A 12,039-nucleotide genomic window follows, 5' to 3' on the forward strand; every position below is an offset into this window, starting at 1 on the left:
GGTTTGGAATACTTTTACCCAAATCTGAAATTATGTTCCCCCTAATCTATGTCATAATTATTCTGGGTTAAGATTACAGAGTGAAAGACATCCTGGGTGGACACAGAGTAATGTTGTTGCACGACCGGCCCAAAATCACCCTGGAATGAGGTACTAGGGTGATGGATGCTTTAGGGGGCTGCCAAGTAATAACTTTTTGCAACTACCCTACAATTACCCAAGAATGAGATTTCAGGGAGAGGAATATCTAGGGTGGATTCCAAGTAATAATATTCCCCTAAGAAATCGTTTTGATTTACTAGTGGGAATGGAGGGGTTAGATTGACCATCAGACAGCCAAAAGAAAAATGTATCACCCATAGGAGAGTTGAGCCTGAGGGAGAATGAGGGTGAAAGATGGAAGGAAACCTTTGTGGAGGATGTCTCAGCCTGTGAAGCACAGATTATTAATCTTTTAGAGCCAGAGGTTCTTATTATTTCAGAATGTGAGCTGAATTTATCTGCCCCCGGACAAGATTTGGCAACTCGACCAGAACCTGTGGGTGACAATTTGGGGGAACCAAGGCTGTGCCTAATCTCATGGAATATCGCAGGTCTTGCTGGTAGACTAGAGGATGAGGCTTGGTTGGATTATGTGGGCGGCCATGATATCCTGTGTTTTCAGGAGACATGGAGCCGAACGGCCCAGGACATTGATGGCTTTCAACCGTTCAATGTTCTGGCGGTGCCATCACCAGCAGGGAGGGCAAAGGGTGGGATAATGACAGCAATTTCCCTTAAATTGAATAACTTGGTAACTTCTAAGATAGTGGATACCCGATGGTACCAATTGCTTTTGTAGGAAAATCTGTTCCCTGAGCCGCTGTTACTGATCAACTGGTATCACAATGTTTTTGATGATAATGAGATATCCATAATTATGAGCCTGGAGGAAGTAATATGTAAGGCACGCAGTGACCGGCCTCTATTATTCATCATTTGGGTTGGTGATTTCAATTGTTCGCTGTGTAAATTTGGTGGCTCAAATGTGTGTGGTTTGGAGGATCTAAATGAACAACCCCTGATACACTTTAAGCATCCACCACAGGGGAACGCACTAAATAACATCATTGTTTTAAATGATCTATGCATAGTGGAGCCTTGGGTTGCCCCTAATTTATCACCAATACCAACCTTTCAGGGAACTAGAGGTTCGATGAGTGTCATTGATTTTGCCATTGTGTCCAGTACCTACTTCCATTATGTTGACAAGCTTGAGGTAATTGCAAACGCTGCAAGTGATCACAACCCCCTAATGTTATCTTTGTGTTGTCCTGTTACTATAAAAAATTCAGTTTGGGAGCAAACCATAAAATATAACAGGAATCAAGGTGTCATCCTGAAGTGGGGGAAAATAGGTGCTGTAGGCCTAGAGGCAGAGATCTTAAACGCCCATAGCTCTGAAATTGAGTCATGTTTATCGCCAACATCCGATCCTGAAAAGGTCATTAGGAATTTTGAAATTTTATGTGGGCATGTGGCGGAGCATCTTAAAAAACCAATTGGGAAAAATAAACCAAAGGGCTTTAGATGGTTTGATGCCGTGAGCTCTGCATCGCACAAATCCCTAAAAATGGCACTACAACAAAAACCAAGGAATAAAGATTTGGTAAGAACGACTAGAATGGCCTATAAAGAGGCTATTAGAAAAAGAAAGCAGGACTTAAAAAACCTTGCTTGGGAAGATCTGGAGAAGGCCTCAGAGCTAAAAGATAGTAGGCTTTTTTGGGAAGTAGTAAATCGTCGCCTTTTTATGAGCGATAGTAAAGATAATATAGTGATGCAGATTACTGGTGAATCGTGGGAAGCCCATTTTAGAAAAATCTTTAACCCAAATGCTATATCACCTCTGGGCTTGCCGGATGTCACTAGGGAGTTGGTGGCCTCATCCACAGCTTTTTCTCTAAGTTCCTTGCTTACATTGCAAGAGGTGGAGGAGGCCTTGAGGAAAGGTATACTATTAAAAGCTCCTGGTCCTGATGCTGTGCCTCTGGACTTCTTTAGGCATAATATTGATGTATGGGCACCATTGTTACTGAATGTGTTTAGGGCAGCTGTTATAGGCCGTATCCCTGCATCATGGAAGGAGGCAGTGGTGGTGCCGATTTTTAAGAAGGGTGATAGGTGTGATCCCCGATGCTATCGCCCTATATCATTAATCGATGCATCATGCAAATTGTTGGGAAGGGTTATCCTGGCCAGATTGGAAACATGGGCAGACTCTGTGGGCCTTATTGTGAACTCCCAATATGGATTTAGAAGAGGAAAAGGGACGGTCGAACAGTGTCTGAATTTGGCACTAATTATAGGCAAGTACATGAAGGCAAAGAATTCCTCCATCCACCTTGCCTTCATGGACTTGTCAAGTGCTTTTGACACTGTTTGTAGAAGCAAGCTGTGGCAAATGATGGATGACATGGGCTTTGAGGAACCCTTAGTTACATTGCTCCGCAGATTGCATGCAGCAACAACTGTGGCTATAAGGTTCGGACCAGGGGGGGAAAAAACAAAATCTATTCCCTCAACCGAGGGTGTGCGACAAGGTTGCATTTTAGCGCCTTTCTTGTTCCTAGTATATACAAACGGCCTGGAGAAGTACTTGTTGGATCACTGTTGTGATTTTCCAAAGGTAAATAGTAGGAGTATTCCCATGCTTTCTTATGCCGACGACACGGTACTAATGACCCTTACAGGAAATAGTATGCAGATTTGTCTTGATGCCTTTAATACCTTCATGCTGGACCTGGATCTGAAGGTAAATTTTGCAAAATCTTTCGCAATGGTCTGTGGTCCAAAAGGGTCAAAATCTAGGAAGTTCATGGTAAATAATTTTACCATTGAAAAGGTAGACAACTTTAATTACCTGGGAAATCGTTTTAATAACAAACTGAGCTGGGCCCCATTAATGAAGGTTCGAGCTCAGAGTGCCAGTCGATCCATAGAGGGCCTTTTCCGTTTTTGTGGTAAGCTGGGTCAAAAACCGGTCGCACACCTAAAAACCCTGTATAGACCTAAATGCCTATCTGTGGACACTTATGGGGCAGGGGTGTGGGGGACTGAAAGCCCTGCCACGATACAGGTCATGGAAAACAAATTTTTAAAGCATGTATTATCAATTCCATCAGGTTCATCAAATAGTTTCTGCCATGATGAAATGGGAATGAGTTATGTGACTGATATCATTCGTCTCTCGCCTTTATTACTATGGGGTAAAATATGGCTATCTGAGGACCTCCAGCTTTCCAGAGATATTCTCCTAGACTGTAAGAGTCTTGATAATGTAAAGCAGATCCCTTGGTTGTCATATGTCAATGATATGTTTCATAAAATAGGTTTGGGTCATGTTTATGACAACCCTGAAAATATCCAGGGAGACATTAAAGCCCAAATTAAAATAAGTTACCGGAAATCCTTAAACACACTATGTTCGGTTAGGCCAACAGGTTGTGTGGATAAACTACAGCACCAGTTTTATTTAACTTTTACAACCCATGTGCAATGGCGGTTTTATCTCACAAGGTTTAGGCTAAATATTCTTCATTTTCTTTTTGCCTTTCCAAACAAGGGGGTTGGTGTGAGAGGCTGCCCCCTTGTCCCTCCAATAACAGAGTTAGTCAGAGTACCATACATGTTGTCCTTTTTTGTTCTTTATATCAGGAACCAAGGATCAGATTTATCAAGCCCATCCTGAAGGGGCGGCAACCATGTAATTATAAAGAAGGTTATGACTACTTGCTATCGCTATCATCTTCTGGAGTATGTTCCGCCATGTTAAATTTTATACAAGTGTCACTCCAGATTAGGAAACGGTATGGCTAACTTGGCCTTAGACTTATACATTGTTGTGGGAACCTGTATTTACTTGTTGCTGTATGATGGCCACTCAAATATAACTATTGTGTGTAATAATAATACTCGCTGACCTAGGGTGATTAGTATGGGTCCTATTGTCTGTATGTCTTTATCCTGACAAATGATCTGTGGAATGCATCAACTTATGTTTTAATTTTCTTAATGTGTATATTATAGATGGTTCATTTTAAAATTGTAATCATGTTTTGTAACTTAAAATGTATACTTTTATGATTCTTTGTTTGAATCGAATAAAGTTTTTGAACCGAACCGACTAAGCACAGACACTCTTTGGCTAGAGAAGAAGGAGAAATATAGTATAAATATTGGGTCCTAGACCAAGGAACTTTAGAAATCGCTTGAATCAAGGAGCCTGCCAAGAAGAAGAGCTGGAAGAACTGCCAGGAGGAGTACTGCCCCTTTGCTTTGTTGTTCCTTTGCTGAGTTAGCCTGCAGTTGCTGCTTCTGCCTTGGGCAGTAAACTAACTGGACTGAACTTCTTTCACTTGTCGCTGAGTATCTCCAAGGGCTTGAAATAGAGCTTGCCTCCTGTTCACAAATTATCAGGGACAGCAAAGACTTCACTTACCTCTGGATACCATCTCTGGAACTGTGGGTTTCAGTTGCCATAGAGAGGGAAAGCAGCCAACATCGCTGCTTGCTCCATGTCTTGCTGGCACCTCAGAGGGCACTGCTGCACTTTGCAGTGAAACCCTGGTCTCACCGCCACCGCCGACCCCCACCGAGCCACTGCTTGCACCGTGGCCTTTGGGCACTGCACTCCGCACCACCTCGCTTCACTCTGCCACCTTAGTATCACAATGCTGCCCGCTGACCTCGACACCAATGACCACACAGTGGCTGGGGAATGCTTGTAAGTCTCACGGCGCACCGTCCCATACAACACTGTAGTTTGGGCCAACTGACGCCATTTCTCATCAACCTGCACTGTTGCTTGCACTGTGACCTGTCAGTACTGCAACAAGCACCTTGGTCTTACCAACGCCGCTGGATAACCATCACCATCACTGAGCCGCTGCCTGCACCTCGAATTGAAGGCTCTGCACGCTGCACTGCTACCTTTCACATTGCAACTGCGACGGTTGTCACGACCGGCCTGCACCGACAAGGTCGGCCTCAACCAAAGGCACTGCTTACGAGTCTGCTGACACTAAGCCGGTCTGCATCAAAACAGTCAGCCGTAACTGTTGGATTCTGTTGTTTTCAGTACCGCGGTAGCCCCGGACAGAGCTACTGACTTCAAGGAATTGCATTTTAAAGTTATTTCTGCAAAGTGTCTATTTTTGATTATGTTGGTCTTTTATCATTTTGGTCTTGTTTGCATAGATAAATATTGGTTATTTTTCTAAAGCTGGTGTGGTGTCCTTTTTATAGTATTTTCACTGTATTACTGTTGGTTTTGTGCAAATAGTTTACACACTGCCTCTGAGATAAGCCTGACTGCTCAAGTGAGGCTTCCAAGGGGGTGTGCAGGGGTTATTTCGGTAGTGTATCCCCCTTATCCTAACTAGGGGGAAGGGTCCCTATTTGGATCTAGGTGCAAACAATTGCCAAGTAGAGACCCCCATTTCTAACATGCTGTTACATAACTTTGAGGATATGGATGATTTGACTTCCCAAGAGAGGAGATGGCCAGCTTTTTTATTGGCAGTGGCCAAGATCTGTGTTCTGAGAAAATGGAAAACCACTTCACCCTCATCAGTCTCAGAACCACTTGCACCCCTTCACCACAGTTGGCATGGGACATATGTAGAAAGTTTGATCTTTTCGGTAAGCCTTGGTATTCAAAAAGCTGAACTATCTCTAGATCATCTGGCTCATGGTATTCAACACTTAAGACCTTTTTGCACCGGGCTGAGTTGCACAGGGATCACCCTCTGCTTGTAAGCACGTGCTCATGGCTCTTCCTACCATAATCTAGGATGCTTGCCTGTTCTGGAAAGAAATAGATGACTGGTATCTTTTTTTCAGTGACTCTTCTGTTATGAGTATTATGTCTTCTCCCCCTTTCCTTTCCTTTCCTCCCTTGCAAAACCATACTCTCTTAATGTTTACTACAGACATTGGCCTTACCAGTGTGTTGTCTGTTTTGTACCTGTAAAATTTAGTAAAAATGTTCAAACAAAAATCTGATTGATCTTTGCGCAAATGTTGGCTTTGTAATTTTAACCAATAAAAACCTTCTAGGATCGGCTCAGACTAGCAGCCAACAAATAGTATCATGTTACATCTACTTAGGTACTTTAACTCGGTCCATGCCAATGCCTTCAGCAATATGTAATGATTTACAACAAGGGGTGGTGATGGACAGAGTCTCTGAATTAAGCAGAGTACTCTCACCCAGTCAAGAGATCAGGGCTAGATCCAACACCGTTTTTTAGCTCATTGCACCATCCCAGTTTCAGAACCTGGCTGTATGCAAATTAGTCTGTCCCTGGCCCAGTGCATCATGGGAACAGGGCAGACCAGACTACAAAAGCCAATTCTTACACTGGGAAGGAAACAAGCTTCCGGGGACCGGTTTCTGCCATTTCAGGCGTCTTCGGCCCGGCTTGCTTGAATCCTGATGGTGCAATGAGCAAGGGACTCACATCTGAGTATACCCTTCCACGCTTAGGGTGGACAAAATGATTTACAACAAGGGGTGGTGATGGACAGAGTCTCTGAATTAAGCAGAGTACTCTCACCCAGTCAAGAGATCAGGGCTAGATCCAACACCGTTTTTTAGCTCATTGCACCATCCCAGTTTCAGAACCTGGCTGTATGCAAATTAGTCTGTCCCTGGCCCAGTGCATCATGGGAACAGGGCAGACCAGACTACAAAAGCCAATTCTTACACTGGGAAGGAAACAAGCTTCCGGGGCCGAAGAGGCTGAAATGCCAGAAACCGGTCCCCGGTAGCTTGTCTCCTTTCTGGTGAAGAATTGGCTTGGTAGTTTGGTCTGCCCTGTTCCCATGATGCACTGGGCCAGGGACAGACTAATTTGCATATAGCCAGGTTCTGAGCTGGGATGGGGCAGTGAGATAAATAACGGTGATGGATCAAGCCCTGATCTTTGGACTGGGTAAGAGTGGTCTGCTTAATTCAGACACTCTGTTCATCACCACCCCCTTTTCAGCAATATGTAGACACCCACAGTTTTCTCTTTTCGAGCTGTGAAGAATAATGTGTGCTCTTTTTTCAAAAGGCATTCTGGAGCCTTTACAAAATATTTAATCAAAAGGACAAGTACCTTTCCAACCCGTCACTTAAAGCTGCAGCTTTCACTTCCCCTTAATGTGCTTATCATAGTTATGCCATAATTTCACACCAGAAGTGGGTTTACTTCTAGGCCTCTATTACACTTGAGAATCTAGATGTTATATGTCAAACTATTTTAACAATTTTAGTGTTATTAATCTTGCATAAAGTACTCTAAAGCCTTTACATTATTGCACATTGACACATATTTTAAATGTACTACTTTTTTGTTCCGTGTTGTACATTGCACATTTTAGCTCAACCATCCTAGTAAGTGTAGCCTAATTCTGGCACAATTGATCAGAAAATAGTGAAGTCAGCTGTTTTAATGGAGAAAGTTATTTCTAATGCTCAAGGGTTTTTCGTATTATTCCCACGTGAAGCACCTGGCACCTGGCACCTGTTCATTAGCGCCCCTCTGCCATTTATATTCATCACATGCTCTTTCATTAGTTTGCATTAGGAAAAACTGTATAAATATATTTGTGAATGTTATGGATTTCAGTATTACATGTTGCAACTGACTATGGTTGAAGCTCTGGTCCATTGTTTTGGCATTTTGCCTTTGATTATTGTGATGCTTGCTGGCTATATTGCATTAAACATGAGTTAGACTTAGACTTCTCTGTGCTATCCCAAGTGTCTGTTTTCTTTTACACACTGGGGCCCGGATTTACCATGATTTCGTATTGGAGTGACGTCACTTTTGTGATGCAGCCCTGACGCATAATAATTTTTGTTAATCAGTAAGCCACACAAAGTCACTTTGTGTGATTCAGTAAATACAATTTAATGCAAAGTGAATAGCGTTGCCTTCCATTACTTTGAATCGAGTAGGCGTTACATGGGTGAAGCATGAGCTGTCCCATACATCCACACATGCATTTTGATGCAAACTCAGATTTATTAAGACTTGTAATATGATGTACCTACAAGACATATCTTTACTATCTTTATTTTTCCTCGTTGCTTCCCCTTTTCATATGTGTTGCATTCTGCTGTACACATGGAAGGAGAAATATGCTCCTAAGAATTGTTTTTGTGCATAAAGGTGACCCTATTGTGCAAGGGTACTTGCATTGGTGCTAGGCAGCACACAGTGTGCCAGTGCAACGAGAGAGCAGAAATACTCTATATCTTTCCAAATATAAGGCATTTTTGCAACTCCATTTCATGCAACACAGTGCAGCTTAGCAAGTTCTCTTTCTGCTCCATGTTGTTTGAAATAATAATAAATCTGCCCTTGAATGTTCTGTTCCCTGTGCCTCAGGACCCCCTTATACTGTGCAACCAGCAACTCACTTGTATTTCAAAAGGAGAGAGGCAGGTTCAGTGAGTGATTGCATCAGCTAGCAGGAAAATAACTGGAGGGGTGTCCCTGGGGCACACCTTTCGCCTACCAAGGGATGTCTCTGACAGCCTCTTTTAAGTATAGCACAGTTGCAAAGACACCCCTTGTACTATGGTGCAAAGGAGTGTACTTGGAGCATGAGTGCCTGATTGTGTGCCGGAACTAGGAAGAGAGGAGAAGAGCGCCATATCTCTGTAGATATGGAGCTCTCCTGCTTTCTCCTTGTCACACTGCGCAGCAACTTTGGGTGCTGTGCTGCGTTGCCTGCATCCTTGTAAATCTGTCCCTCTGTTCTTTCTTGGAGTGTCCCAGGAACCAACACTCTTCCAAGCAAACCACAAACAGACATGTATCGTTCCTGATTCTACTGTGTGGAAACTCTATGTCCTTCATTAAGAGTCATCTGGCATGGTATACCTGGAAGGGATACCGATCTGGGTGATTCGGAGTAGAATGGAGTTCCTGCAACCAGGATTACCAATGCCCAGAGCAGAAACACACTTGTCAAAACCAATTTCCACTGACAGTTTTGCCTGTTCAGGGCAGGTGAAAAAAATGTGATGAAAAAACACCAAAGTTGGGAAAAGCCCATGGTGTTTGGCTCAGTAATTCCAGTTCCTGTTTATTTCTTGTCCTGGTAAAAGCAACTCCTGATGCTCGGAAACTAGTGCAGAGATACTAGCAATATTTTTGTTATGGGTCCACACATCGTTAACTCAAGCAATGGTATCTTGTTGGGCTAGGTCAGCAGGAAATCTCTAATGCAGTTTTAAAAATGAAAAGTCATGTGTCTTCCTGTACCAAATTCCTTTTTTGTCAGTGGCATCGCTAGAGGTGAATTTTAAGAGGGGGAAGTGGACATACATTGGGTCACATATTAAAACATGTGGGGCCATCTAGAAAAGCTATATATCTGCAAACGTGCACAAACACATGCACGTTTGCAAATGTTTAAAGGCCTTATTATGAGTATGGCGGTCCGATGGACCAACCACCCTATTACAAGTAGGTAGGTCCCAATCACCATGGTACTGCTCCTGCCACCAGGGATCTGCTATTCCTGGCAGTCTTGCAGTGGTCTGAGGCCCCTAATATGCTGGTGCCCACCATGAAAAGTGTGGCAGTGAGGTAACAAAGGGGGCCCTATAGGGCCCCTTGTTGTCGCTGCGCCAGGGGATGCAAGCAGGGGGGCACATGGTGTGCCCACCTGTATGCATGCACCACCAATTCCTGCAAAGCATGGACTTGACTGTCCATGCCCTGCAGGAGCATGCAATGGTGTTCCATTATGGTGACTTGCTAAGGCTCACGAATGAGCCTTAGCATTGCACCACTGCGGACCAGCCTCCACAGAACCGCCCGTCATGGATTCCAGTCTGAATCCGGCGGGTGGACTCAATATGGCTTTGGTGGTGTGACAGCGCGGCCACATCGCCAAAGTCATAATAAGGCCCTAAAACAGATGCTACACACATTTATGTACCTGCTTTCTTCAAATATTTAAATCTGACTATATATTTATATATATATATATATATATATATATATATATATATATATATATATATATATATATATACGCCGCGATTCTTAGTCCTTCCACAAAGAATCCACTCGAGCCCAATTCCTTGAAGCGTGTAAATTTATTCAAACATGCAGCAAGTAAAACACCCAACGCATTTCAGTGCAGCCGCACCTTGGTCACGGGTCGAGGAACCGTTTGTATGTTTACAATACATAGAGTGCATGCAGAATTCATAAACATGGAAGTAGGACTACTCGTCTCTTCACTCAGATTGGCAGCCATTTTGTAATGATGTTTGTTACATCGTGACCAGCAGCAATGTGATATCAATAAAGTTTCATAATTGAGGCCTTTTTTACGTAGTTGTCTATTAGAGCACTACTTTAAATACATTAAATACATTCTATGTTCAACTGAATACCGAAATTTTACCACCGAAAACAAACGTGATAAAAAAGTGAAAGGAAATTAATCATCACAGTGATAATATTTATGATGTTTAAGCATTCGGTCAATATCTATATAAGGAACCAACTTGCTGTTTTTGCCAAAATAAATTTCCTGATATTCTGTCCCAGTGGGCTGGTGACACAGAATATGCCCATTTAGTCCGACTCCAATTCTTACCGGGGAATCACGTCTTTTTTTTTTAATATCGCTAGAATGGGCGGATCATACACGCACCACGCGATTTTACCCTCCCCCTTTTCGTGTTTGAAACACACATTTCACACGCTTCTTCAGCCTCCCTTGTACCGGGGCATAAAATGGCTGCCAACAGTTCTAGTTTCGAATGTTGACAACCTCTTGACAGCCAATTAGCCTTCAGCGCGTGATCGGAAGGGTGCGCTTATGGTACGATGACAATAGGCGGAGTATCCGTATTCAATTTTTTTATGGGAAGGAGGCCGCGTGGCCCCCTCCCGTGGCCAATTCCGGGCACTGGGATCCCCAGCCCCCAGGGCATGGATAATTATATATTATTATTTTATGGAGGAGGGCTGCCTGTCCTGAAGCCACTTCAAGGCCCGGGGACCCCATTCCCCGGAGACGGCCTTTTTCTTTTATTTATTTAGGCCGTCACCGTTGAGGACTGTAGGAGGGTCTTCAATTACCCCACTGTCCTGCCGGCTCCCTGCCTCCTGCGGGAGCCGGTGTTCTATCCACATCTGAACTCAGCATCGGATTGGTAAGGCGGGCACTCGAGCCGTTGTCCACTTCCAGATATGGGCTACTTTTTTGAGCAGCCTTGGGAAGATTTGGCAGTTTCTGCATTATTCGGATGCCGCCAGCGGCCCAGAGGGTGCCTGAGTGGCCTTTCTGGAGGCAGATCAGCCTCAATTACTTATCTTTTATCAATGAGCAGAGGTGTCATTCCCTTTCTCTCGCTGGGTCTGGCCCATTAACATATGCTTATTGAGTGGGGGAAGGGAGCATGACCAATAGCGGCCTCACTTGTATACAGGTGTGTTTCACCAGTGCAAGCTAATCCGTTCATTTTTCTTAAACCCCCCTTTTTTTTTTAAACTTCGCCGAAGCAGTGTTTTGCAAAGGCAATATGCAAATGTGGGCCATTTTTTTTATCGTGCCTGGGCCGATTTTTAATCCCAATCCAACCCTGTGCGAACTCCATCTGTGTATGTACCCCCTAGGAGTTGCCTTCACTTTGCGCGTTTGTGGTAAAGCATCCGTGCTAATGTTACTCATGTGCACAATACATCCCACCGTCTGGCTATGTACCCCTAACATGTTTCATTTTATTTGCGCATGCTCAATTACAACATGCCCAATCACAGCTCTCACACCCAGTGACATCATGCTCAACCAATCATCTTTCTGCAAAGCATTTATAACCTGCCAACCTTCTTGAACTTTTCCTATTCCGCAGTCACAGCCATTGATAGTGTTCGTATCCACGTCTTCATAGGTGAGCATTTTTTTAAGACTAATTAAATTAATTAATCTGAACGATCTTTAAATACAGCGTAAATGCAAATTTTTGTTCAATTT

This window comes from Lissotriton helveticus, chromosome 4_1, assembly GCF_964261635.1.
Source record: "Lissotriton helveticus chromosome 4_1, aLisHel1.1, whole genome shotgun sequence".
Classification (NCBI taxonomy): domain Eukaryota; kingdom Metazoa; phylum Chordata; class Amphibia; order Caudata; family Salamandridae; genus Lissotriton; species Lissotriton helveticus.